Here is a 27,363-nt window from a genome sequence, read left to right on the forward strand (position 1 = left end):
TAGGAAAAGGCCCTCACAAGTATCAACTTCCAAATGGGTCCCATGCCTGGCACACAGGGAGGCCAGGGTCTTGGATGCCTTGTTCCAACCTGCCCGATTAGGCCATTCGTCCAGCTTGGCTTAGGGTAGTGAAAAGTTGTCATCGGAGGTCAGCTCTCAGCTGGAGGTGGCACGTGCCTGTAAAACGAGTGGCTCAGAAGGCTGAGGCAGGAGGATCCCAAGTTCGTGGAGGCCGACCTTGGAAACTTAGTGAGATGCTATCTCCAAGTAATAAATAAAATGAGCAAGGGGTGTACCTCCGTGGTAAAGCCACCCTGGATTCAACCCCCATTACCAAAACACAGAACAGAACAGAACCAAAAAGTTAGCCGCCTTGTTCCAGGGTGGAAGTTAGCCTGGGAAAAGGGGAACTTAGACGTGGAGGGAGGCAACTTCCTTCATGGCCGCAACTTCTGGGAGCTCCTTCCATCAGGAGGGAAGTTCCTCTCCACGCTTCCAGAGATGGGAAAGCTCTGCTCCTTCCTGACCTGCCAGTTCCTGTCTGGTTTCTTCCCAGGGTTACCGGCCAAGTGACTTGGCAATCTCCCAGAAGGAGCTTTGACCTGGAAATTGCTGGGGGTGCGACCGTGGGTCATCAGGGAAGGAGGAGAAAGAAGCCTCTGCATCCTCCCTCCATCCTGAAATGTGAGGCCAGTGAGAGTCAGGAAGGAGAAGGATCTCTTCAGCGTGAAGGAGAAGGTCATCTGCTTTTGTAGAGGGGCCTACTTTGTGTTTTGCATATATTAGTAACTAATTTAATACCGAGGACAGCAATCTGTTAAAGGTAGACGTTATTATTTCCGTTGTGTATTTGGATAAAGAGGACTCAAAGAAGTCCTATGGACGCAGTCTCACTCTAGGCACACTACACCGAGAAAGTCAGAGCCCTTGAGTCCCTGGTTCTCTGACTTGGGTCCCTGTGCATCTTGTGGCCTTAGCTTTTACACCTTCCCACCCCTGATTCTCTGACCTGATGGGGTTACTGGAGCACCCAGGATGGAAGCTTCTTAACTCCCAGATGGCCCTCCACCGAACATCATTCCTCCTGCCTCTTTCCATCTCGCGCACTCTCCCTCCCATCCACGGCCTCAGTCCATGTGGAAGGAGCCCCCAGGGTCTCCTCCTTCCATGTTTAAAGTCTTCAGCAACTTTTATTAACTTCGCCGTCTCCAGGGTCTGCAGTCCTCTTCCCTCGCTGCTCTTCTTGAGCCCATTTAACAAATTGGGTGGGTATTGAAGTAAACGGGCCTTTCAGTCTGCCAGCCTCCTTGGGATGGAGGGTCTGCATTCCAAGGATGGAAATCTCTAGCACTTTCCAGCACATTCCATTAGTTTCCCGGGAGACAGGGCTGCTGCCTCATTCCTCTGGGGCCCTCCCAGGAGGGTGATGGGGGACCGTCCCAGAAGGCTGTGGGACCTGGGGGTTGAGGCAGGGAAGGGGCACAGGAAGCTGAGTGTCTGAGGTGCTGTCAGGGTCCAGCAGAGCCGTCCCAGGAGACGGTGGCACCCCAGGCTAGTTTAGGACCCCGAGATTCTTCTCGGGAACAGAACCATTTGTTATCTCTCTGCTGGGTCCCCTTCTGAGGCATTCTGAGTGGAACTGGTACAAACTTTGTTCCTTCATTGATCAGAAAAATAGTCACGTGTTGCTTAACGACGGAGACCATTCCGGGGGATACGCTATGAGGCCATTTCTTTGTCGGATAAACATCACCAAGTGTACTTGCACAAACCAAGATGGCTGTGACATCAACTAGTGACATAATTTTCTGCGGCCACAGTCGCATAGGGGGTCTGTCATTGATGGAAATGCCCTTATGTGGCTTGTGATTATCAACAAATGTACGTTACCAAATGCAAAACATCCTGGTAAGAATTTTGTGGAATGAGAGAAATGACAGTACACGGTCCTTCCCCTCCAAGAAGCTAACTACACATCCCAGACGTCTTCTTATAATGCAGGAAGAGAGGGGGCAGTTGGTGGTGCCAGGGTAGTGTGCAGGGCAGAGCTGGAGAGTTCAAGACAGGGGAGTGTGCTGTGAGCTCTAGTGACCAGGAAAGGCCAGTTGGAGGAAGTGGGCCTAAAGATGGGGCCCCACGTGGATGGGGCAGACTGAGTGAGAACACCAGCAGGCAAGATGAACTCTCCACCCAGCCAGGGCGTGGCTGTGGCTGACTGCTGGATAGGTGCAGGGAGGCTGGCTGAGGATGTGGGCTGGAGAGCAATGAATGAGGTGGTCTCAAGCAGTGGACTGGAGTCAGACCCCAGAAGACCCTGAGAGGCCAAGCCAGGTGCTGTGGCCCAGGCCTGTAATCCCAGCATTTTGGGAGGCTGAAGCAGGAGGATCCCAACCAAATTGCCTGGGCCACCTAATCAGATCCTGTCTCAAAATAAAAAGTAAGAAGGGCTGGGTTGTAGCTCAGTGGTAGAGCTACTCTGGGTTCAATCTCCCGTACCCAAGAGGGCCAGGATAAAGGCTGGCCTGTAAGAAGCAGAGAGCCAGGGACTTCTGATATTCAGGCAGACAAACAGTGCAGCTCAGGAGGCTCTGACAGGAGGCTGGCAAGTTCAAAGCCAGCCTCAGCAATGGCGAGGCACTAAGCAGTTCAGTGAGACCCTGTCTCTAAATGAAATACAAAATAGGGCTGGGGATGTGGCTCAGTGGTTGAGTTCAATCCCTGATACCAAAACCAAAACCAAAACAACAACAACAAACAAAAAACAATATCCTATCACCCCCATCTCATTCTTCATGAAAACCTCCTTCCTCTTAAACTCTGCCCTGCTCCCACCCTGGACTGAGGATGTGACCCAGGGATGCTCTAATGCCAAGCTACGTCCCCAGTCCTTCATTATTATTCTGAGGTTTTGAGACAGAGTCCTGCTAAATTGCCCGGATAGGCTTCAAACCTGCCATCCTCCTGCCTCAGCCCTGCAGAGTCCCTGGGATTACAGGTGTGTCACTACTCCTGGCTCCTCTTAGAACTCTTTATCTGCTGGAGATGCTGTGGAAATGTGCAGCCCCTTTAGTTTAAAAAAAAAGAGAGAGAGAGAGAGAGAGAGAGAGAGAGAGAGAAAGCTAGACAGATAGTCAGGGTTTGGCTGGACAAAAGTGAGCAGAAAGTCAGAGAAATATCAGTTCCTCCCTGGGAAGTCTCTGATCTGTGACCCAAGTTGGGGACACTTTGGGAGGATGAGGAAGTCTTTTTCTCTGTCACTCCTTGGGTATAAGATAAAGATGCCTGGAGACAGAGTTCAAGGGAGATAGCAAAGAGGAGAGCCCTGCCCCCTCTAAGATACCTGAATCGGAGTCAAGGTCCTTTGTCATCTGTCCCCTCTGGGCCTGGGCCACGTACATCTACAGGGCCCAGAGTCCAGGGAAACATCTGGTTCCACTCAAGGGAGGGCCAGTTCGGGTTTGGTCCCTGCGGGGTCAACCCTGGGCTGCTGGCACTGGTCAGTGGCCTCAGCTCTGAGTGCATTTGGGGGCTGAGCCTAGAGATTCCAAAAACCTGCCAGGAAGCCAGCTCTGCTTTTCACAGGGAAACCTTTGAAGAGGGGCCCGCCAGGGGGCTGAGAGCTGGTGCTCCTGAGCTAGCCGTGAGTGTGTGTGTGTGTGTGTGTGTGTGAGTGTGCGCCCCCCCCCCACCTGGGGATAAAAAGGTAAGTGAGATTTAGCCTCTGTCCTTGAGGCACTCTTAGCCTGGTGTGGGAGATGGGAGTATAAACACACATTGACAATCCTATAAGATAAAGGTTGTGAGAGAGGTATGTGAAAAATGCCCCAGTCTCCCTGTCTGGGGGAGGGGGAGCCGGGCCTGAGCCGGCGGAGGGGGAGGGGACGTGCACAGATGTGAGCCGGGGACTGCCCGGCCTCTGGAATGCAGCTCCTTCAAGATATCCTGGCTCTGGACAATCCCTGATTGTACCCCCTGCTCCGGATGGAAGGAGCCGAGGAATCCGAAGGAGTGAGCCTTCCCTCCCAAGGATTATGATTTCCAGGAACAAAGGCAGTTTATCTAAAGCACCCTTCCCCCCACCCCCAAATCTCCCAGCCTCTGGTGCCCCCCTCCTTCCTGCCCACCCCCACCCCCTCCCAATAGGGCTTGGTTTCTAAATTAACGTGCTTCTCCTCATCAGCAGAGTTTTTATTAGTATTAATTATTGTGACTTGGCCCCCTCCTGTCTGAATTCTCCCAGGAACAGCCTGGGGGCCCTGCTCGCTCCATTACCCAGCATTGTGGAGCCGGGAGGTGCTTTTAACCGCGTCTTCCCATTCGATTCGCTGAACTGGGAGCTTCTTAAAGGGAAGGGGCAGAGATGGACCTGTGGGAGAGAGCAGAGCAGACAGGAGGAGCCCGAGAAGGCATCTTCCAAGGGGGTAGGGAGTTTGGCAAGTGGAGCTCTGGGTCTCGAGGTCCCAGTCATCCAGAAAGACCTACTGCCTGGACCCAACTGGGTTTTAATCCCAGACCCTGAGCCATTGACCTCCTGCTCCGTGTCTCAGCCCCTCCCTCCTCCTGCCCGGCCCCCCCCCCTCATCTTCCTGCTTGACTGCACTCCCTGTGGGCCGGGCTGAGGGCCAGAGGTCCTACACTGCCCCCTTTGCCCATCTCTGCCCCCACCCCCTGCAGCTGGGCCATGCTGCCCGCGCTGACCCTCCCACCCCTCGGAGGATCCCCAGGCCTGCCACTCTGTCCATGATGCTGGATTCTAAGCTGCAGGACCTATGCCACCCCCCCACCCCCCGCACACATCTGGGATGCCTGGTGTGAGTCAGGGGGTGAAGGGAGAATGCAGACTCATTTTAATGTCAGTGGGAGCCAAATATAATTAGAAAGGAAAAAAAAAATATCTGACTTTGCAAAATAAATAAATGAATGAATAAATAAATGGATGGATGCGATGCAAAGCCAAGTAGAAATGGCTTCAGGATTATCTGGACCGAGGCTGCTCTCCGTTTAGGCAGAAAATTGAGAAGAGAGCCTGGAAAGCCTGAATCGGAAGGGATTTAGTTGGCACATATTGCCTTAGGTTGCTGACGAGGGGCATGTCATAAGACACAAACTCGTCCCCGGAACTGGGTGACCCCGAGACTGCCCTGGGACCTCCTAACTAGAAGGTCCGTGGGAGGGTCGGCCCCTCTGCCTGTCAGTTATTTGGAGCCTCAGTTTTTCTGAGGTCTATAAAAGGCAGATGACTGTTCCTACCTCGAAGGGTTGTTATGAGGATTGAATGAAAATATATTAAGGAACAGTATCTGGTACTCAATAAACCATAGTTATGAATTTCACAGGGCCTGCTTTTTTCCACGGTTCACAGTGCAAGGCAGACCCGAGAGGAAACAATAGAATGAGAGATGAACAAATAATAGGCCAAATACAGATAAGTCTGTGCTAATGGTGCCAAGGGAAGTGACCAGCAATGTGGGTAATCCCTGGTCTCTGGGGTTCAGGGATCTTTGGGGAGGCTCGGGGAATAATGGAAAGTACCCTGGTTTATAATTAGGCCTGTGTCTTAGATTTGGAGACTGAATGAGCCTCTGTTTCCTCATCTGTAAAATGATTGCACCTACCCACCTATTTTAAGCCCTAAAAAAAAAAAAAAAAAAAAAAACCCTCAGAGCAGTGGTGCACGCCTGTAATCCCAACAGCTCAGGAGGCTGAGGCAGGAGGATTGCAAGTTCAAAGCCAACCTCAGCATTTAGCGAGGCTCTGTCTTAAAATTAAAAAAAAATAAATGAAAATAAATTTTAGAAATGGGCTGGTGATGTGACTCAGTGGTTAAACACTTGTGGGTTCAATCCCTGGTACCAGAGGGGTGGGAGGGGGAGCACTCTGAGGACAGTGCATGGTAAGTTTGAGCATCATTTTAACCACTGTCTTTCCAGAAGTCTTCAACTCATTGTGTGAGAGCAAAGGCCCCTCAAATTTTAGTGTGCTTACAAGACATCTGGGAAAGCCAGGCCAGTGGTGCACACCTGTGATCCCAGCGACTTGGGAGGCTGAGGCAGGAGGATTGCAAGTTTAATGCCAGCCTGGGCAACTTAGCAATTCCCTGCCTCAAAATGAAAAATAAAAAGGGCTGGGGTTGTGGCTCAGGGGTGGAGCACCCTTGGTTCAATCCCAGAACTGCAAGACGAAACATCTGGGTAGACTCTTGATGCCGAAAGGCTGGTGCCAGACGCTTGTCCTAGGACCACACTCCTGAGGTGTGAGAGCATGCTCTCCTCTAGGGAAATAGATCTGCAGCCATTCTAATGGGAATCAAGATAAAATAGAATTCATTAACAGAGTTTGCTTTTCAGCCAGCTTTAGTTGTGTAACACCCCCCTGATGGATCATTGATTCGGGAGTCCCGGGGTGTTTGTTTTAGGAAAGCGAGTCGTGGGACAGGAGAGGGTGCAGACCTTGCCTGTGTGTGCCTGTCCTCAGCTGCAACGCTGACCTGTCCATTTCCTCCCGGTGACCCCACCCACTCCCTGCCAAATCTGTACTCACGCTGCCAGCTTCCGAGTTGAAAAGCAACTGGCCACTGTGTTGGTCGAAACTCCTCTGTGCCTGAGCCAGTCATTTCCATTCCATTTTATTATTGTTATTTTTAAATGAAAAGTCCTCATAATTCTTCTCAATGGGAGATTTTTGGGGGGGTGTCATTTTGACAGAGCATTTGGTCAGAGTCTTGATCCTGTTGGTTTGACTTGAAAATTGGGTCAGGAGCCAATCGCATGATGGTGGGGAGGAAGGGAGGTCCTGGGCTCAACGGGGGGGGGGGAGGGGGCGGACATGATTTTGGGGGAGCGGTGGGGAACCTTCTCCCGGTATGTCAGCTTCTCATTCTGTGTAGACCCAACACTTGCTCGCCAATGTGGCGCCCTGACTCAAGCTCCCTCCCATCTCCATCACTGTGAGAGCTCCGGGCTACAGAGGAAGATCTGGAGGTCAGAGAGGAGAGACTCCTGCCTTCAGGGGTCTCCTGGTTCTGTGGGGAAACTCGGACAGGAACCCCCACTGATTCTCCTTCATCCTGTCTTCCTTCCCATACAAAACGTGGCCATCTGTAGTTGTGAATGGGAACTCACGCAGACCATGAGCATCGATCCTGAGGGGTTCCACAGTAAATAAGGAAGGGGCCTGACGGATCAGGTTAGGCTTCCTGGAAATGGAGAAATAAAACTGATGTCAGAAAGGAACGTGGAGGGACGGTTCTTTAAGAACCCCAACATCAGCCCGTCCAATGTCACACCCCTGTAATCCCAGAGGCTTGGGGAAAATCGCAGATTCAAGGCCAGCTTGGGCAATTTAGCAAGGCTGTCTCAAATTTAAAAATAAAAAGATCTGGGGGTGTAGCTCAGTTGTAGTGCCGTGGGGTTTAATTCTTCCTGCCGCCAAAGAAAAAAACCAAAAAAAACCCTCAGCATCTTTGGACTCTTAAGATCTCTCTCTCTCTCTCTGTCTCTCTCTTTCCCTCCCTCCCTCTCTCTCATACTAGGGATTGAACCCTGGGGGCACTGACTCACATCCTCAGCCCCCCTTTTTTTTATGTTTTATTTTGAGATAGGGTCTCCCTGAGGCTGGCCTCCAACTTGTAATCCTCCTGCCTCAGCCTCCTGAATCACTGGGATTACAGGAATGTGCCACCACACTCAGCTTCCAGGTCGCACTCTTAAGACCCAATTAACTGGGGGTCAACCTGCACATCCATGTTTAAAGAAAAAGGAGTTTCATCAGCTAAATCTGCTCACTCACTCTCATGATCTGATACTCTGTGGCAAGCAGGAAGTTCTTCTTTGTGTCTAACCTGAAACTTTTCCATTTCCTGCATGGAAGCAGTCTAATTAGGGACTGTGACAGAATGCATCCTCCGTATTCTCTTGTCTGTACATTTTTCTCAAACTTCAAGGCAAAGTTCCCGATACTTAAGAAACAAGCCTAGGTGAAGCTGCTTCTGAGGAGCCAAAGAGGTTTCTCTCATGAGGAGTCAGATTTGCCCTCCAACTACTCACCGAGGCGGCCCTTTGCAGTGTCTCCAGCCAGGGCCAGAAAGACAGAGTTCACAGGAACCTGCCTGAGTCACGCTGTGCCCTTACCTGTCCAGTTCCCCTTCTCTGCAACTCAGAGCAGCTGGGGGCCTGAGAGCTCTGCTGTCCTTCCCATCTCTCTGGCCACGGGGGTGGGGGTGGCAGGCGGGGAGAGATGCTGGCATCTGCTGCTGAAGCCAGGTAGGGAGGGAAGTGGGCACAGGGCTGGTGGCAGGGTGGCCCAAACCGCAGTCAATAACTGTGCTGGCAGGAATATTGTCCTCTCAGAATCACAGGATGTCCTTCCTCTGCCCAGTCTGTGTGGGTGGACACTAAGCAATATGAGTGTGGGCAGAGGAAGGGCAGGTTGGAGCCTCCGTGGGGGGCCTGCCTTTGGGAGTCTCCTAACCCGAGGAAGGAGTTGGGCATTTCCCTGGACCCGACTATCCGCAAGCTCTTAGCTCTAAATCTGAACTTGAGGGAGAAGACGACTCCATTTCTGCTCTTCGGTAGGTAACTACAATAGGGGAGTTGGCAACCCATACTTAGACGATACAAACACATAAATACCTAGATCATCTAAATAATGGGGGCGGATTTCGAATCCTGTTATGCGCCTGCTGTGCAGAAGAGGATAGAAGAGGCTCTAGAAACCACGCACACGCGGTGGCGCACGCCTGTAAGACCAACTGCTTGAGAGGCTGGGACAGGAGGATCACAAGTTCAGAGGCCAGCCTCGTCAACCTAGCAAGGCCCTTAGCAACGTAGTGAGACCTTGTGTCAAAATAAATAAATAAACAGGGCTGGGTGTGTGACTCAGCAGTGGATCACCCTTGGGTTCAATCCCCAGCACTGAAGGGGGCGGGGAGAGAAAATACTAGAAATAACTGCAGCTGGGCAGTCAGTTAGGGAAGTTTCCTTGGGAGGGTGGAGGGAAGGCAAGAGGAAGGAATGGATCCAGGTGGGAAGGAGAGACGGGAAGGTAGGGAGCCCCCTGGAGGAGGAGGGCTTTGGAACCAGAGTGGAGGCCAGGAAAAGATGTGGAGCCCTGGGGTCACCTTGCCAAGTGCGGCCCCTGCAGCAGTCACACCAGCCTTGTGACAGGCTCCCACATGCACAAGGCAGCCCTGCACCCCGTGAGGTCTGTCCCCTTGAGGACAGGGTGGAACGAGGTCCTCCAAGAAGACGGGTCCGTGGTCCCCACAGAGAGGAGCGCAGAGTGGACACAGTGACAGGCTGTGTGTTTGCAGGGTAGCGCCAGCCTGTGGGGCCGCCGGCACGTGTTCAGGGGTAGTGTCCCCTTTATCAAGGGTAGGAGGATAGGACAGCCATGGCCCGGGGTCCTGGGAGCTCAGCCTGTGGCCGGCACGGGGACAATCTGCGCAGCCCACTCGGTGGCTGGCCTCCCTCAGCAGAGCCTGAGGCCCCCTTGCCCCGGCTCTCCCCGCCCCCCAGCCGGAGGCTCCCCAGGCCCCCTTCCTCCTGCTGTCCTTCCCTGTCTGTCCGTCTGTCTGTCACTCGGCGGGAGTGAGATGCACCCTGCTCCTGGAGCATTTGGTGCCTGATAATTTGTGGATTATAGCTAACTCTCGATAAAGATTCCCCTAATTGCTTGGCTCACCTCAGGTTCTATCATCAAAGCAAAGCCGAGAGACCCCCCCCCTCTCCCTCCTTCTCTTTTTATTATCTCTTAATTAATCACTCTGGCTTTCACACTTAGCAGATAATTACAGTCTCCTGGGCATGCGGCTCATTTTCATAACCTCCTGCTCCCAGCCAGCAGCAGAGGGGGTGGGGGGGGAGAGGGAGACCAGGGGAGGGTGGGCAGAGCCCTGCTGGGGGGACGGGGGGGGGTGCCGGCAGCCAGGGGGTGAGGCCGCGGGAACCAGGACCCTGGGCCCGCCCTGCAGGGCCCGCCACTGGAGCCCAGTCTTCATCCCCAGAGCGGTGTGTGCCTCTGGCTCCCCCGGCCTGCCCTGGGGTACTGCAGGAGCAGCCCAGGTCACACAGCGCAGGAGGAGCTGGAGGGGGTCCCCAGGGGAGTTGGTGCGCCCCTGTGCCGGGAAGTGGGGCGCACAGAAGTGGGAGAGGCCGTTCAGGGGAACTTTTCTGCTTTGGGGAGAGCAGAACACACATCTGGGGCCTGAAGCCTGGAAGAGAACCAGGATGTTCACTGATAATTCAGAGGATGGGGGAGGCCAGGCACTTAGGCCTCCCTTTCCCAGGTGGAGGCTGTGCCAGGGGCTCCCCAATGTGCCCATCATTCCCATTTTCGAGATGGGGAAGCGCTGCTGCTGCTGCTGCTCAGGGAGAGGGATTGGTCCAAACCACACCAAATTGGACCCAGGCTTGTGGATTGACTGGAAAAGGTCCTGTTCTTCTTTTTCTTTTTTTCCATTTTGGAAGTGGGGATTCAGTCAGGAGTGCTTTGCCCCCGAGCCACACCTCAGCCCCTTTTATCTTTTATTTTAAAACAGGGGCCTCCCTGGATCTCCCAGGCTGGCCTCCGACTTGCGGTCCTGGCAGCCGGTGGGTGAGACTCCTAAGCAAGCCGGGACTCCAGGCGTGTCCTACCCAGGCCCCATGGAAAGGTGGAGTTCTCAACCCTGGAGGGCCCCGGCTCCACAGGGTCAGAGCACAGGACCGGAAATAGGGGGAAAGGGAGGGAGACGATGCCCTTCCTGCTGGGCCCTCACCCCTGGACCTGAGCGCCCACGGCTCTGCCTCTGCCTCTGCCGCAGGACCTTCCTTGGGCTTCCAACCCAGAGAGACCACGGGTCCAGATGAAGGATCAGAGAGGCCCAGGATGGCAGTGTATCCAGCGAGTTAGACACAGAGCTGGACTGGAATCCAAACCTCCCGTGTGTGTGTGTGTGTGTGTGTGTGTGTGTGTGTGTGTGTGTGTGTTTTCTGTGTCTGTTCCTCATTTCTGTGTCTCAGCAGGTCTCTGTGGCCTGGGCCTCTGTGAGTCCTAAAGGAAGAGGTGGGGACTTGTAATTCCAGTTGCAAGTAGGTTGAGGATGGAGATGGAAAAGAGACCAGCCTGGGAGGTTTAGCAAGACCCAGATTCAAAATAAGAAAGGACGTGCTCTTGCCCATCTAGATACGGCTCTAGCACCATTTGTGCCCCTAATGGAGTGGCCTTCCTCAGTGACCTGGGCCTGTCTTCTTAGCATACAATGAGAAGGTCAGTCTCCTAGCTACCTTCTGGCTGCAGTTCTCTGACTGCTTGCCATCCTGTGAGGGTTCCCCAGAAGGACTGGCTCTTCCCAAATGGGGCCCCGGACCTCTCTGATGAATTTTGTGAGCGATGGCTGCAGGTCCTGGTTTCCGAGGGCCAGAGCAGGGGTGTCCCGGGAGGAGCCGCGTTTGCTCAGGAATCGCAGTGGAAGCCAGGGATTTCCTCCATGTTCAGATCTGGCCTGGACTTGGGATAGGTGAGCTGGAGCCCTGTACCCCACACCCCACCCCTGCACCCCCACTGTCCTGCGGATGGCCCAGCCTGCCCAGGGGGAAGGTGGGGACCTGACCAAGGGTGTGGGTGCTGGCGTGTGTGCGTGCTGATAAGATTTTCTCCCTGAAGAAACATGTTCTGGCTTCGCCCTGAACTTTAGCTTTGGTCTCTGAAAAGGTTTTGCAGAGTCTTGTGGGAACATAAACATTTGGCAGATTTTTTTTTCCCCCCTGAAAGCTATTTCTTCTCTTTTTTTTTTCTTTTTTCTGGGAACTTTAGCCAGTAAGATCAAGGCCTCTCCACCCTCCCTCCTCCTCCTCCTCCTCCTCCTCCTCCTCTTTGTGAGACACCCAACCCCCTCTCTCCTCCCCTAAATCAAAACAAAGTTAACTGGTGTGGACTGGGAATCGTCTCCCGGCAAACTGGGCCGGAAGAGAGGAGGGAACGCTCTCCCAGGAGGAGAAATTACCAGGGAGGGGAGAGAGAAAAAACACCAAAAGGCATCCGTGGTGGAAAGCGAATTCCAGACATTTAAAATTCTTTTGGTTTTAATCATCTCGGAGGCCGAGCAGCGCTGTGGGCTGGGGGAAGGGACCAAATGAAAACCAGGGCCATCTCCTGGACCCGGCTCCCGGGAACCTGAGTCTGACTGAGAAGTCCAAAGCCCTCCTTCGCCCCTTCTCTGCCCAGACCCCCTGCACCCCCTGGGGCTGGGGAGAGCCCTTCCCCGCACCCCTCCTTGGGTCTCCTTTCACAGGCTCGGCTTGCCCTTGGTTGGAAAGCAGTGACCTTTGCATTTGCCAGCCAGATTGCAAGTTCCCCAAGGCCCCGGATTATGTTTTGTTCAAAACAAAAAAAACACCACCAACAAACAACAAATACCGGCCTCTTTCAGAGGGCGCCTGGGCCCCCTCCCTGTGGGCTGGGCCCGGCAGACGAGGCCTCTTTTCCTCATTAGTGAAGCGGAGGCCTTTAAAGTGCAGGGAGCTCAGCGGAGCCTGGAGATGGAGGGGAGGTGTGTTCTGGAGGCCACCTCGGGGTCCCCTCAGGGACTGCCCTGGGGGCGTGCAGCCATGTCCCTGAGGCCTGGGGATGTCGGGGTCTCCTTGTCCCTCTGTCAGCGACAGCCCCTGACACTGGTGGCTAGAAATGGGGTGGGGGGCAGTGGGGTGTGTTCAGGCACTTCCCCAGGACCTAGGGAGGCGGGGAATTTCGTTAGCTTGGGTGGCCAGATCAGAGGGAAGCGGGGTCCAGGGAGCAGAAGTCAGCGAAGCCACACTTGGGAACCTCCCCCAACAGCAAGGTCGCTATTGGTCTGATTTCCTCTGCAGGCAACCCTGTTCTCATTCTCCACCACCAGCTCTTTGTCCCACTCCACACTCCTCCACCCTCTACTTTTTTAAAATTTTGATTCTTGGGGCCTTTGTGGTTTTTCTTGTTTTTGTTTTTGTTTTAAGGATTGAACCCAGGGGTGCTCAACCACTAAGCCGCATCCCCAGCCCCTTTTTTTATTTTATTTTTTAAATATCGAGACAGTGTCTGGCTAAATTGCTGAGGCTGGCCTCCATCTTGTAGTCCTCCTGCCTCAGCCTCCCAGGCCACTGGGATTCCAGGCGTGCACCACCACGCCTGACCTTTGTCGTTTTTGTTTTTGTTTATTTCATAGAGAATCTTCCACCTCGCTCCTCCAGCTTCCCCCGGGCTGATCTGGGGATCTTAGATGAGGATCTTAGGTTGATGGTAGGGTTGATTTCACCTCTTCTTGGACTGTTGCTTCCTAGAGGAGTCTTGGGCTCTTTCAGGGCCTCCCTCTGTTTGGCTGTAGAAAAGGGAGCTCGCTGGAGGATGCTGGTGATGCCAGAGGCCCAGGGTGATGTGCTCTTCAGCTTCTGGGTAAAAGGGCAAGGTCTGGAGTTCAGACTACTCTGTGCGAATCCAGGAGCTGCTTCCTCCAGTCCGGGGGACTTTTGTGTCAGTCATTTCACCTCCTTGCAGAAGAACAGTGCCATCTACCTGGAGTGGTGGAAAAGATTGCATAAAATAATCTGTAGAACCCTTGGCACGGTGTCTGAGATGTCCGCAGTAGGTGGCATTTATTAGCTCCTACGGTTTCATTGAATCCTAACTACTTCTTTTAAAATTAAAAAACTTATTTTATGGTACTGGGGACTGAACCCAGTGGTGCCGTACCGCTGAGCTGCACCCCTAGCCCTAAATTGTTGAGGCCGGCCTCAAACTTGTGATCCTCCTGCCTCAGCCTCCCCAGCCTCTGGGATTATAGGCCTGCACCCCAATACCCAGCTCAAATATTTTATGGTGTAGAGTAATGAAAAGAGCCCTGGATTTGTAGTTAGGAGACCTGGGTTCAGATTCGGTCTTCTTAGTCCTGACTTTGATCTTGTGCAAGCCTCTTTTCCTAACTATAACACGGAATTCATGAATCCTGTTGTGTGATATCCTGGCCCCTGCCATCGGGAGTTGAGAATATAAGGTAAAGTGAAGTCCTTGGGGGTAGGGCCCCCTTCTGTGTCTTGGTCTTGCATCTCCTCCCCAGTGCCTGGTATCAGCACTCAGGAAATGGGTTAAATAAGTGATTGAGTATAGAATACTAATCTGTGAACAAACAATGTGGGAATGACTTGCTTTAGGTGGGTACAACTAACCCTCTGGTAGGGTCTGTTTCCCCCCCTGGGCTGGGTAGTCGCATCCTGGACCTCCACCCACTGAAAACCAGAAGCCCCTCCCATTCCAGGTGTGACAATAAACAACCCTCCAGCCAGGTGGCATGATGCACACCTGGAATCCCAGCTGCTCAGGAGGCTGAGACAGGAGGATCCCAAATTCAAGGCCGATTTGGGCAACTTAGTGAAACCCTGTCTCAAAAATAAATGAATAAATAAATAAATAAAAAGGACTTGGGATGTGGCTCAGTGGTAGAGGGCCCCTGAGTCTGATTCCTGGTGCCTCAAAAAATAAAATATATAAATGAGAGGTTTATATTGTTGCGGAAATATTCAGTCTGCGAGCTCATTTTGGAAGTGATGAGGTTTCCATATGAGCCATGCCTAACTTAGGTGAGTGAGTCTGGGCCAGGGAGACAGGAGGTGGCCAAGTCACCTGGGTAACCCACCAGGGAGGGTGAGTGGAGGCCCTGACCTCCCCAAGGAACACCTGGGGTTGTGGTCAGGGACTCCGCGGGAGTCCTGGAGGGGCCAGGTGCTGGCTGCTGCTCTCGCCGGCCACCCCCCAGCCCTGCCATAGCGGCCAGCCACCTCCTGGGAGGGCCGGGGCACCTGAAAAGAGTTGGAAACTCACAGATTTAATCCAACCCCTCCCTGTTAAGAGACAAAACCCAGGAGGACCTTAGGGTGAGTGAGTCACTGGCCTAGAGCCGGGTTGGAACTGGAGGCTCCCCCTTGGCCTCCTCCTCCCCAGCCAACCTCCTTCCCTACTCTCTGGAAATCTACTGCTGCCTCCCCCACCCCTCGCCCCCCATGGCACAGATCCTGATGTCCTCCGTGACAGGACAGGACCCAGAGGCCCATTTCTGTAATCCTCGTGACGCGCCGAGGCAGGGGGATGGCAAGTTGGAGGGCAGCCTCAGCCACCCCGTGAGACCCGGCCTCGAAATAAAGACTAGAAAGGGGGCTGGGGCTGGGGCTCAGCCCTTGGGGTCAAGCCCTAGTGTGTGTGTGTGTGTGGGGGGGGGGGGCGGGAACAGTTCCTGGGGCCTCAGGGTGGTAACCGAAGGAACCTGCTTGCCCACTAACTGCTGGAGGAAGGGGGTGATCCCCACAGCATATAGGGTGACGCCCTTTCCAGAGAGGCCCTGATCTGTCCACCTCTGCCCCCCTCCCTCCTCAGCAACCCCCTCCCTCCTCAGCACCCCCTCCCTCCTCAGCACCCCCCTCCCTCCTCAGCACCCCCTCCCTCCTCAGCACCCCCCTCCCTCCTCAGCATCCCCTCCCTCCTCAGCACCCCCTCCCTCCTCAGCACCCCCTCCCTCCTCAGCACCCCCTCCCTCCTCAGCACCCCTTCTCTTGCCGTCCTGGCAACCAGGGGATTAGGGCTTGCAAGTCCAGAGATGGGAGAGGGTTGGAGAGGAGGCAGGTGGAAGGAGGTAATGAGAGAAGGAGGTGATGATGATAAGGAGCCCCTGGGCGCTGGGCGGGGGCGGGGGAGCCGAGGGCAGAGGGGAAGGTGGAGGGAAGAGAGAAACCTCATCCCCTAGAAAGAGAGGGAAAGGTGGGGGTGGGGGCGGGGGGGGAGAAACCTCAACTTTTATTTAAAATCAGAGAGCCCTTGTAGGCCTGGAGTCGTTGCCATGGCGACGGCAAAGAAAAGGAGATAGAGAGCTTGTGAAGCCGTGCACACCCAATAGGGGTAAATGTTTAAAGCCAGGAACAAAAACCATTCAGAGATAATTAAGTAACAGGCTGCAGGTTCCCTCCTCCTGGCCATTGTCAGGGGACGACCCCGAGATGCCCGCCCGAGATGGCTGCTCGCCCTCTCCTCCTCCACCCTCCACTCCTTCCCCGGGCTCCTGAAGAGGATTTCAGAGAAGCAGCCGGGGAACACCAGCCCTGCACCCCATTGTCTCTCCTCTCCTGGGGATTTCCCTGCAGCCCCGGCACCTCAGTCAGACAAGGCTGGACAAGCTTTCTCTCCTGGCCCCTAGTTTTCTTTTTTTTTTGGTACTGGGGCTCTCCCCCAGGGGCACGCTACACTGAGCTACACACCCCCAGCCCTTTTTCTTTTTTTTTTTTTATTTTGAGACCGCGTCTTGCCACGTTGCCCAGGCTGGCCTCTCACTTACGATCCTCCTGCCTCAGCCTCCCCAATTGCTGGGATTAGCAGGTTGATGCCACGGCACCGGGCTCTCTCCCTCCCTTGGGGGGTAAAATAGGGTCTTTGTAGGATGAAGAGGTCTTTGGTCAGATAAACGGGGGCGTTTCTGGACACCCCGAGTACCTGATGCTTGGGTTGTGAGCTTGCTTCCTTCCTGGATTGTTCCAGGTGAGGCCGGCCTCTGGGTCCAGCCTGTGTGGACTGGGCCCTCCAGCCGCTGGGTTGTGGGGGTGCCTGGGGTGTTCCCCCAGGAGAGTGCCCGCTGGCCAGGCCTTCATTGTCTCTTGCCACTGGCTTTTCTGTGACTCTTCTCGGGATTTTTCCAGACCTCAAGATGCCAAAAGCTGAGCTGATATTTATGGGGCTAGGTGTATCGGCAGTATTTCTATTTCTATTTCTATTTCTTTTCTTTTCCCTCCCTCCCTCCCTCCCTTCCTTCCCCTCAATCCAGCAGACAGAGCTTTCTTCCTTCTTAGCCGAGTCTCCCAGGGCCCCTCACCCAGCCCAGACAGCACAGTAGCCCGTGGCCCCTTGCCCCATCTCCCTCGTGGAATAATCCTCTGGGTTCTCCCTCCCCCTGTCTTCAGATGCCTCCCCAGAAATTGTGACTATCCGAGAGGGCCGTGATGTCCTCTCCTTCCTCTAATCTCAGGAGGCAGCTCTGAGCTGGGGGCTGAAAGAGCTAAGTCGGAAGAGTCCTGTTTTATGTCCTCGCTCTCCCACCCACGGCCACAGCCCACCTCCAGTCCGTTCCTGTAGGAACTCACAGTTTTATCCCTGGACCAAGCCAGACAGTCCGACGGTTTGGGCCCCCTCAGGAACGGCTTTTCCTGAGCTGAGCATCTGGCCTAGTGCCACCAGCCTGCCCCGAGTGAGGAATGTTCTAAAGAGCAGTCCTGTGAAAACCCTTGGAGTATTTATGGCAGGGATGTCATCCAGGATATGGTTCAACACATCCTAGTGTCCTTTTATGAGGATCTGTGGGTGAAAGTTCCGGGGCAGTACTTTTCCTAAGTCATCGGGTGGTTTTTGTTTTATAGACACAATAAATTATGTCACGGATTTTGCATTTTTCCTTTTTTGCATTGGGTGCCTGGAAGCTCGGGACTGGACCTTGCCATTGGCCTCTGAAGAGGCATGGGAGATCCTGTGGCGCGTGTTTCCTGGGTTAGGTTTCCCCCACCTCCATTCATTTCTCCTGTCTGTATTTGCTCCCCTAAACACCACCAAACCCATCCAGCATCTAGTCTTAATTTATATTGTATCATATTTACTTATGACTAGTATTTGCAGTCCTGGGGACTGAATTCAGGGGCACCTTACCTCTGAGCTACATCCCGGCTCTTTTTGTTTTATTTTGAGACAGGGTCTTGCCGAGTTGCTCAGGCTGAACTTGAACTTGCAATCCTCCTGCCTCAGCCTCCCGAGGAGCTGGGATTAATTCTAGGCCTGTGCCACTGTGCCCGGCTTTATCGATATTTTCTATAACCGACCAAAGGTGTACAGAGGTGTGTGGCCTCAAATCTTTGATGAAGTCAGTAAACTCATTAAGTGAGCTAAACTACATGAAACTGGAAAAATCGTAAGACAGCAGTGAGAAAGTCAGCTACTATTTTAAGGAAACAAATATCACAAATTGTCTCTAATCTTCCTTTAGAGGCACCGTAAAGATGCACCAGAGGCTGTAGAGAGCTGTCCAGATTAAAGGCCGTCGGTAAATATAGTTAACACCCAGTTGACCCAGGAGGAGGGGGAGCTTCCTCGGGGATAACACCCAGTCTCTGATTTTTTTTAACCTTCTGTTTTTTTATTTTCTCCATCAAACTTTGGAATGCATCCTGGTGATAATGATGATGATAATAATCAGATTTGCCTTGCTTATTAGAGTTGACTCGGACTGCTACTTAAATGAGTTTCTAATTCCCTGCTCCCACCAAGACTGACAACCGAGACATCCTGGGTGGCAAAGGGACCCAGCCTGCCCGGGATTAAGATTTTTCCATGGATAATCTCCAAAGTGAGGATCCTGTGTTTGAATAATTGAGAGCTGACAGCGTTTCGATGGATGGGTCTTGCCTCGCCAGATGAGGGAGAGGCCGAGGTCTAGGGAAGACAGAGGGGTTGGCTGACCAGAGGGGCTGACACGGGGGACCTCTCTGTTGGTCACCCTGCCCTAGCCAGGTGAGGCCAGCCCTGAATTCTTTATTTCTTTCCCTGTTGGTTTCCACTGGGCCTTTCTTTTGGTCCTGGGGGAAAAGGAAAAAAAAAAGAGATAATTGCCACAACAGCCCTGTTTTGTTTAACCCCACATGGTTTGAGTGCTTACTGTATGCTTGGCCCTTTTAGGTGCTATGATGTGCAGGACCCTTGAAGGTCTTCTTCCTGTGTGTGTGGGGGGATCCGAGGTCATTTCTCACTTCCCAGTTGGAGAAGCTGCTCAGTGCGGCCCAGGAAGGGGGCATCTCTCCTCACCCTTCCTGCTCCTTCTGTGGAGGCCTTTGCAGCCCTTCCTCAGTTTCTCTGTTACCCTTTTAACCCTCCCTCTCGGGCCGCCATTCTCCATTCACATGTTCAAGACTTCTCTCCTTGATTTCTGATTCATCATTTTTGGTACCTGGGACTGAACCCAGGGGTGCTTTACCACTGAGCCACATCCCCAGCCCTTTACGTTTTGTGTTTTTGAGTCAGGGTCTCCGTAAGTTACTCAGGGCCTTGCTAAGTTGCTGAGGCTGGCCTCAAACTTGTGATCCTCCCACCTCAGCCTCCCAAGTTGCTAGAATTACAGGAGTGAGCCAACACACCCCTTCTCCTTTATGTCGATATAAGAAAGAATTTTTAAGAAAGAATATAGTTCTGCACTGATTTTCTTTCTTTCTTTCTCTCCAAACAAACAACAGAAAACCTCTTTCTCAATTACTTACAAGGAGGGGGAGATACCCTCCCGATCTCTCTTTTTTTTTTTTTTACTGAGAAGACAAAAGATCTTTCAGAATTACAGAGTAAAGGGAGAAAGGAAAAAAAAGAAGACGACGACGAAGAAGAAGGGATTCCAGTTAAAAATCTTCATCAGGGTCAAAACCCGAGAGAAAAGCTTTGTTTGAAGGGACCGTGGCGGGGGGGTGGTGGTGAGGGACGGCACCCCCCAACCTCAGAAGGCCACGGTCTTGAGAGCCAGGGGGATCTCAGGTAGTGAACTTCCCACTGAAGCAGTGGGGGAGCTTTGATTTCCTTCTTAATGGAGGAGTCTTGTTCTTCGGAGGCTGGGAGAACGGAGGCTGGGAGAACGGCCCAGAGGAAGGGGGGGGGAGGCCGGGGAGCAGGAGACTGCCCTATGGCCCAGAGGGTTTGGGGGGGGACAGGCCTGAAGGCCCCTGTTTGGGGGTGGGGGACAGGACTGGAGGCCCCTGTTTGGGGGTGGGGGACAGGCCTGGAGGCCCCTGTTTGGGGGTGGGAGACAGAACTGGAGGCCCCTGTTTGGGGGTGGGGGACAGGCCTGGAGGCCCTTGTTTGGGGGTGGGAGACAGGACTGGAGGCCCCTGTTTGGGGGTGGGGGACAGGCCTGGAGGCCGGGCCATGTGCTGCCCCACTTTCCAGCCTGGGCGCTGAGAGGGGAGAGGAGTGGAGGTGAGGCCCTGGGGGAGACCTGTGGGCAGGTGGGAGGCTTCCTGGCCCCTGTCCTGGACCCCCTGGAAGTGAGTGAGCCGGCCCATGAGCACGAGAGGGTAGGTGAAGGGTAGGTGACGTGGGCAGAGAGGGGAGATGTGGGGCCAGGTTCTACCCAGTCAGCTGCTCTGGGACGTTGGGCAGCCAAAATTCAGACTTGACTCTTGAGTAGAGGAAGAGTGAAAACCAAGGGAGGCGGTGGCACTGTCGAAGGGGTTGAGAATGGGCCAGCCCACCTTGGGCGGTGGTGCACACCTGTGATTCCAGCAACTCGGAGGCTGAGGCCGGAGGGTAACAAATTTGAGGCCAGCCTCAGCAACCTGGCGAGAGCCTGTCTCAAGACAGTAAGGGCTGGGAATGTGGCTCGGCGGTGAGCGCCCCCTAGGTCCAGTCCCCAGTACTGCCCCCCAAAGGCACTAGACTGAAGATGTAGACACAGGACTTGGGGTTCAGGGAGGGACACAGGACTTGGGGTTCAGGGAGGGCTGCAGTCCTGAGGGGAAGGTTAAAGGGGACGGCACCCCTTCCTCGGGTGCTGCTGGGACTTTCCGGTGGAGAACGATTTGTGGCAAGTGTTTTCAATCCTCGGTTGAGTTTTGCCCCCGGCACCTGGTGTTGATGTGACGGCGATTGACGCGTCAAGAGAGAATAGGACCCAACTTGAATATGAGCCTGAACAACACATGATGAGGAGGAGAAATTCGCCTCTGTTATTGCTGCTGCAAAGTTACATAAGATTCATTTAGACGACTTGGGAGCATCCTCCTCATTCCTGTCCCCATATCTCTGGCTTGAAACCGAGGCACAGAGCCTCCACCCTGCTTTCTAGAAGTCCCCAGGTCAGGCACACTGCCCGAGAGCAAGGCCCACCGTGTCTGGGCCTGGAGCAGACGCTGAGCAAAGGCGTGAATCCAAGAAGTCAGGACGTGTGGGCCCAGGGGAAGGGAGGAGAGGGGCAAAAAGATGGAGGAACAAGGACCCAGGCTTGGCTCCTGCGGTGTTGGAGGAGAGGAAGCAAACCCAAAAAGCATCGAATTATCCCTGGAAGATTCTAGAAGGACCAGGTGGAATCAGGAGGGAGTGAACTCTGTGCTGTGTTATCGTTTCTACACTCAGGCGGGCCGAGGAAGGCTGTGGGGCATTTGGCAGAGACTTTGGGTGGTTGGAAGGGGGTGATGGGGGGTGGCAGTGGGGGTGACTGTGTAGGGGACCGTTGTGATGGACGGTCAGGCCGCAGATGTGCCCAGGCAGAGCTCTGGACGCTGCTTTTCCCTGGGGCCACTGAACTTGGGTGGAGGGAGGCCCGGGGTGGAAACTGCAGGCCTAATTGCTAGGTCTTTCAGCAGGGGCAGGAAATTCCTCAAATTCCAGGCTCCTGGGATCATTGCTGAGCGTCAACCGCAGAGCCAGCGCAGAGCCAGGGGAAAAGGCCCCGCGGCCGGGAGAGCGGCCTCCTCTCCATCTTCTTCCCCCTTCAGTTTTCAAACAGCAGCCGACTCAGAAGGGTCTGCAGGGGCTGTCCCCTAAGAGAGAGGCCCCAAACACCACAGGGCTCGGGTGGAGAGAGAGCTCCGGGTTCTGGGGTCCCAGAGAAATGAGCCTGGAATCCAGTTAGAGATTCAAAACACACTCTGTTGTGGACAGGGACAGGAATTTTTTTTTCCCCCAGGGTGAATGTTTTTAGCTCTCAGAAATAACCAGTGGAGACGAACTGGCTCCTGGAGAACTTAGGCGAGATCTGTCTTGTTGGGATGGAGGGAGACCACGCCAGGAGCCTGGAGCTCAGGGGAAGGGGTGCTGGGGTTGACCCGCATTTGCATTTGCTCTAAGGGGAAAACCAATCAGGTCTTTCTCCTCCTGTGACACCAGGTCACGCCACCTCCCTGTTCCCTGGATGGTACAGAACTCCATTTGGATCTGCCTTCCAGGTGCACCTCACAAGCCATCAGAAGGCAGTCTTCTCATTCTCCCTCCTTCCAAAAATGACCTGTTTTTTCCTTTGGGCTTCCAGAGCAAATGCTCTTCCTTGGACAGCAGATTCCATTTTAATCACAGGGACTTGTTTACTGCCATCTCCTGCAGGAGACCAACCCTCCTTAGGTCAGGGAATATGACTTCTTGTTTGTAAATTCCCTCTGACCTCTTTTCTTAGTGCACAGGAGGGTGACAGCCATGCGGTAAGCAGACGCATGCACACACACACACACACACACACACCCCAAAGCCTGTTGAGTGAATATCTGAGTGCTTTGAGGGTGGATTATCCACTTGGTGGGTCCCCATAATGAGGTTTAATTCGAAGTCTGGTTCCTATTCCAACCCAGTTCTTCACACTATCACTTAATACGTGCTTAGAGAATGCAAACACTTTTTTAATATTATCTTCCGCAGAACATAATTAGGTGCTGCTAAAAATTCATTATCATGCTTTCCGATGCCAAAAAGAAATGACTTTTGCATTATCCACACCACCGCTTTTCCTCAGTGGTGTGGTTAACCGAGGTGTGATTCTTTTCCCTGTCATTGATGACGGGGATGCCCCCCCCCCAAAAGGACAGTTGGATTTATAGGTCTGAGGAGGAAGAAGCAGTGGCCCGTGCCCTCTGACATCCTTTCTTCTCAGTTGCTAAGTGTCCTGGGATCTGCATAGATTGCAACCTTAAAGTGGCCTTTGGGGGATGGTGTCTAGGAAGGCTCTCCACCCAAACCTCAAAAATTCCATCAGGAATGCTGGATCCCATAGTCCCATAGTCCCATAGTGGCGCATCCCTGGAAATTCCAGCTACTCAGAGGCTGAGGCAGGAGGATCACAAGTTCAAGGCCGGCCTGGGCAACTTAGTGAGGCCCTGTCTCAAAATAAAATAAAAAGGGCTGAGGGTGTAAGTCTGTGGAAGAGCACCCCTGGGTTCAATCCACAGGACCTGGGGACAAAACAAGGTGGATCCCTGAACAAGAGAGGTTTTTCACTGCATTAGGATGCAGTTTCTCTATTTTTTTTTTTTTAATGCAGAATCAGGCAGGCTGTCACCAATGTGACTCTTTGTTGGGTGTGATTGGATCCCCTGGTGGAAGTATTGTAATGTTGTGGAAAGTGTCCTGTCTGAGCCATTACCCTTATCTTAGTTTCCTTCCTGACTCTGCTGCTAATGAGCTGTGTGACTTTGAACAAGTTGCTTAACCTTGCTGGGCTTTAGTAACTCCCAACATGAGGAGGTTGGGCTAGCCAAAGGCTCTTTTTAGCTCTAGCTTTTTGTGTAAGTCTGTAATTGAGGTTGGAAAGAAATGTGCATATACATGATTTTTGAGTGAAACTATTTGCTGCCTATAATAAGTTACCGTAGGTTATAATAGCTTCTATAATAAGATACATTATAAAAATGTTTTCAACCCTTCTCCTCCTCCCTTTCCTGGAGAAAACTAAACTCTCCCCCCACCCCAATGCCCCAGACTCAGTGGGCGAGTCATCTGTAGATTAGGGACTTTTTTCTCTTGATACTGGTGATTGGAGCCCCAGGGTGCTCTATGACTGAGCCACACCCCCAGTCCTTTTTATTTTTTCATTTTGAGACTGGGTCTAAGCTGCCCAGGCTGGCCTTGAACTTGGGATCCTCTTGCCTCAGTCTCCTGAGTCCCTGGGATTACAGGTGTGCGCCACTGTGCCCAAAGGTGATCGATCCATTCTTTCCCCCATCTCTCTTCGCGGTTCACACCTGCTTCTTTTACGGGCTCTTTGCAGGGGACTTTCCTTTTCTGTTCACTTGTAAGTCCCAGAGGCAAATTGTTCCTGTTGTTACCAGGATCTCCATAAACAACCTCAGATAAATATGATGTAGCCTGGGGCCTTAAATACTGGAGAGAAGGAAATAGCCCCGGGTGTGGCCAGGTGTGGCCTGGATGGCGCTGGTTTGGCCAGACTTCCTTAAAGACACTGACTGCAGCCTGGCTCTGAAGGAGGGGCCGGGCTCGGGTTGCAGGGGCAGGAAGAGTCCTCCAGGTGTGTGGGGGCACCTTTGGGGTTGGTGAGGCTCGGGGGCTCAGTGGGTAGCTGTTACAGCCTTACGCACCTGGATTCTTAGTAGGCAGGTTCTCAAGACGTACATCAACGTGATGGGATTTGAGAGGCTCTCCACTCCAAAGTCTGGGCACACGGAACTGAGGAAGGCAGGATGCTGGGGGGAGTCTGAAGGGTCATTATCATCCTGAGGAGGCCAGGGGTGTGCCAGGGGGTGGAGAGCATTTTAGGTATCTGGAGGAGGGGGGTTTCAGAAGACATCCTTACAAGCTTTGACCTGTGCTGAACGACTACTGTGTGCTGTTGGGGGCAGATATGGGAGGGACCGTACAGGTGATCTAGTCCCGAGAAGGGATGCAGGCACCCTGGCCCCAAGCCCTGGTTCAGGATTCCCATTGTAATGCTCCATTCCATTCCAGGGCCAGCCGCTGTCTTCTCTCTCCCTCCCTCACCCCCTCTTTTCTTTCTTCTAGGAACTGAACCCAGGGGTGCTCTACCATTGAGCTATAGCCCCAGCCGATTTTCTTTGGAGATAGGTTCTTCCTAAATTACCCAGGCCGCCCTTGAACTTGCGATCCTCCTGCTTGACCAGGGCCCTGCTGTAGCTAAGTACCACCCGTGGACTTTGACCTCCGTTTCCCTGCTTTCTTTGTATCTAGTGCCCAAGGGGCTCCACTGGGTAGAGGGACACATCTCAGGATCCATACTATACGCGTGTCACATCCCAGGATCCCTACTATGCGCGTGTCGCCCTCCTAGGGTATAAAGTCAGGGATTGCTCCAAATCTTTTCCAGCCGTCCACATCCCAGGCCCTAAGATTAGACACCCCCCCACACACAGCCTGCAGAAGAATCGCACAGTGACTTAACTGGAGAGGAGGGAGAGAGGACCCAAGTGTTCAGGCAAGTGTCGCTTGACCAGGCTGCTCTAGTGCCTTCCACAGTTCCTTTGACTGGTTAGTGTGAGGACATCTGCAGACCTTCTGCCCACCTGCCAGGGGCCCCAGCCTGCTTCTGGTCTGTTTCTTTCTGGGGAACTCATCTGTGTGTGCTCAGTGGGTGCATGTGACAGGAGATCTTGGATTGGGTCCAGGAGGAGCAGGAAGGAGCTCACAGCGACCACCCTAGAGGATGTTAGGGCCCACAGGTGTCTTCTTAAGTTCCTTCTGGGAGCCTGTGTAGCCCCTGCCCTCCCTTCTGCATGGCCTGCAGCCAGGACACGTGGGCCACCCAAATGCAAGGTTCCTGGTCTAGAAAGTGGTGCCGTTCCCCTGGGTCTTGGAAAGAGCAAAAAGTGCAAATTGTGTCCTGGCGATCTCCTGGGCCAGGCTGTGTCATCCTTGTCTACAAAGACTCTTCCTCCGCCTCTGCTGGGGGGAAGACTCTATAGTCCTAGGTGGTCAGCAGCATGTCTTCATTTCAGTTAGCTTCAGTTGGCCAAGTGTTCCTAGAGAGCCAGGCACTGTTAGGTGCTGAGGTTGCCAGCCCTGCAAGGGCTCACATCTAAGCAAGTTTCCATTTAAGATCAACAACACTGGTCTCAAGTATAGCAGAGACTGGCTGCAGAGAGAGGCACTTTGACGCAGAGAACAGGAAACATGATAGTAGTAGACATCCCTGACCCCCAGATCTTCCCTTGACCATCAATTCTCTGGGGAGCAGACAGGTTGCTACAATGGAGAGAAAACAAGAAGAGGAATTAGAAGACTTGATGTTTACTCTTAGCTTTGCCATTAATGTACCATATGCCCTGGGAAAACCACACACCCACTGGCTTCAGTGCCCTCATTTTAATAACTCTCTCTCTCTCTTCCCCCCCCCCTCTCTCCTTATTTATTTATTCACTTTTTAATTTTGGGGGGGAGGTACTGGGGATTGAACTCAGTGCCACTCGACCACTGAGCCATATCCCCAGTCCTATTTTGTATTTTATTTAGAGACAGGGTCTCATTGAGTTGCTTAGCGCCTCACCATTGCTGAGGCTGGCTTTGGACTCACGATCCTCCTGTCTCAGCCTCCTGAGCTGCTGGGATGACAGGCGTGCGACACCGTGCGCAGCTACTTTTTAATTTTGATACATCAATTTTCCCAAGCTGGTCTTGAATTTGGGATTCTCCTGCCTTGGCCTCCCAAATCACTGGGATTATGTGCATGCACTGCCATGCCCAGGCCCTGATTCTAAATTGACATGCGATTAAATAGTTTCCTAGATCTCTTCTGGATTTAAGGTGGGGTCAACCCAGGAATGCTTCCTGGAAGAAGTACAGTTACACATTTTTGATTTTATTTTGTGATACTGGAGATTGAACCCAGGGACACTCTGCCTCTGAGCCACATGCCCTGTTCTTATTATTTTTATTTTGAGACTGGCTCTTGCCAAATGCCCAGTTGGGCCTCAAACTTGCAATAGTTCAAATTACAGGCGTGCACCACACACCCAGCCAAGAGGTGCAATTATAGAAAGTGGGAAGGAAACAGTTTTGGGGGCTGGAGCTAGGCCCGTGGTGCACACCTATAATCCCAGCCACTCGGGAGGCTGAGGCAGGAAGATTGCAAGGTTGAGGCCAGTCTGGGCAATTTAATGAGACCCTGTACCAAAATACAATGGGGTGTTGCTAGGGGTGTAGCCTAGTGGTAGGACACTCCTGGGTTCAATTCTCAGTACTGGGGAAAAAAAAAAAGTTATTTTGTTGGAAAGACATCCTGCTGTCTAATATTATCTTAGGACAATGGAGATAGGAAGTGAGGGAGGAAGGGAGGGAGATAGGGGTTGGGACTGGCATTGTGAGCAGCCGTGTTAGAATGGTGGCCCTGCAGGGTGGCCCTGGTTGCAGACTGCCTACTGGGCAGCAAAAGTTTTCAGAGGAGAACTGGCAACAGGCCATCTGGGTGCCCTCCCTACGGCAAGTCCCCCTCCCTCCGGCCCCGCTGGGCCTGTCCTGACCTCAGAACTAGTCAGCTCACCACAGGCTGCATTTTTAGAAGGAGAGGGGGCGGCGGTGTGGCCAAACCAAGTTGAGTTGAAACTTTTTGCCCTAAACTGCGGAAACCAGACCCAAAAAAGAGGTGCTCCCTTCAGTCCTCAGCAGCAGCTGTTGGGGGGCCCAGGTGTGGCCAGGATGACCCAGATGAGCCTCCCTGAAGCCTGTGCTCCTGCCTCCTCTCCTCCGTGGAGGGGGCCTCTCCTTGGCCTTAACCCCTGAACTGTCATCTGTCCCTCTCCCCCATTTTCTCATCCCACCAGATGGACCCGAGGACTGGTTTGGGGGTGGCAGAGAGCAGGTTAGGAAGGGGATACAGGTGGGAATGGGGAGACAGTGAGGAGA

General features: G+C 53.2%; 1 protein-coding gene and 1 long non-coding RNA gene across 3 annotated transcripts in view; one reads left to right on the forward strand and one right to left on the reverse strand.

Moving 5' to 3' along the window:
- The window catches only part of Kirrel1 (kirre like nephrin family adhesion molecule 1), a 101,719-nt gene that overhangs the window by 4,848 nt on the left and 69,508 nt on the right, over positions 1-27,363 (forward strand). The window lies entirely within an intron of this gene.
- On the reverse strand, positions 13,150-17,318 carry LOC124082525 (uncharacterized). The gene is made up of 2 exons (XR_006848413.2): positions 17,130-17,318; positions 13,150-13,527 (listed from the first exon to the last, which is right to left on the reverse strand). It is a non-coding gene; the product is annotated as an uncharacterized LOC124082525 (long non-coding RNA).

The sequence above is a fragment of the Marmota monax genome, unplaced genomic scaffold (genome assembly GCF_021218885.2).
Source record: "Marmota monax isolate L192 unplaced genomic scaffold, Marmota_monax_Labrador192_F-V1.1 WCK01_AAM20220418_F8-fsc00145, whole genome shotgun sequence".
NCBI classification, from domain to species: domain Eukaryota; kingdom Metazoa; phylum Chordata; class Mammalia; order Rodentia; family Sciuridae; genus Marmota; species Marmota monax.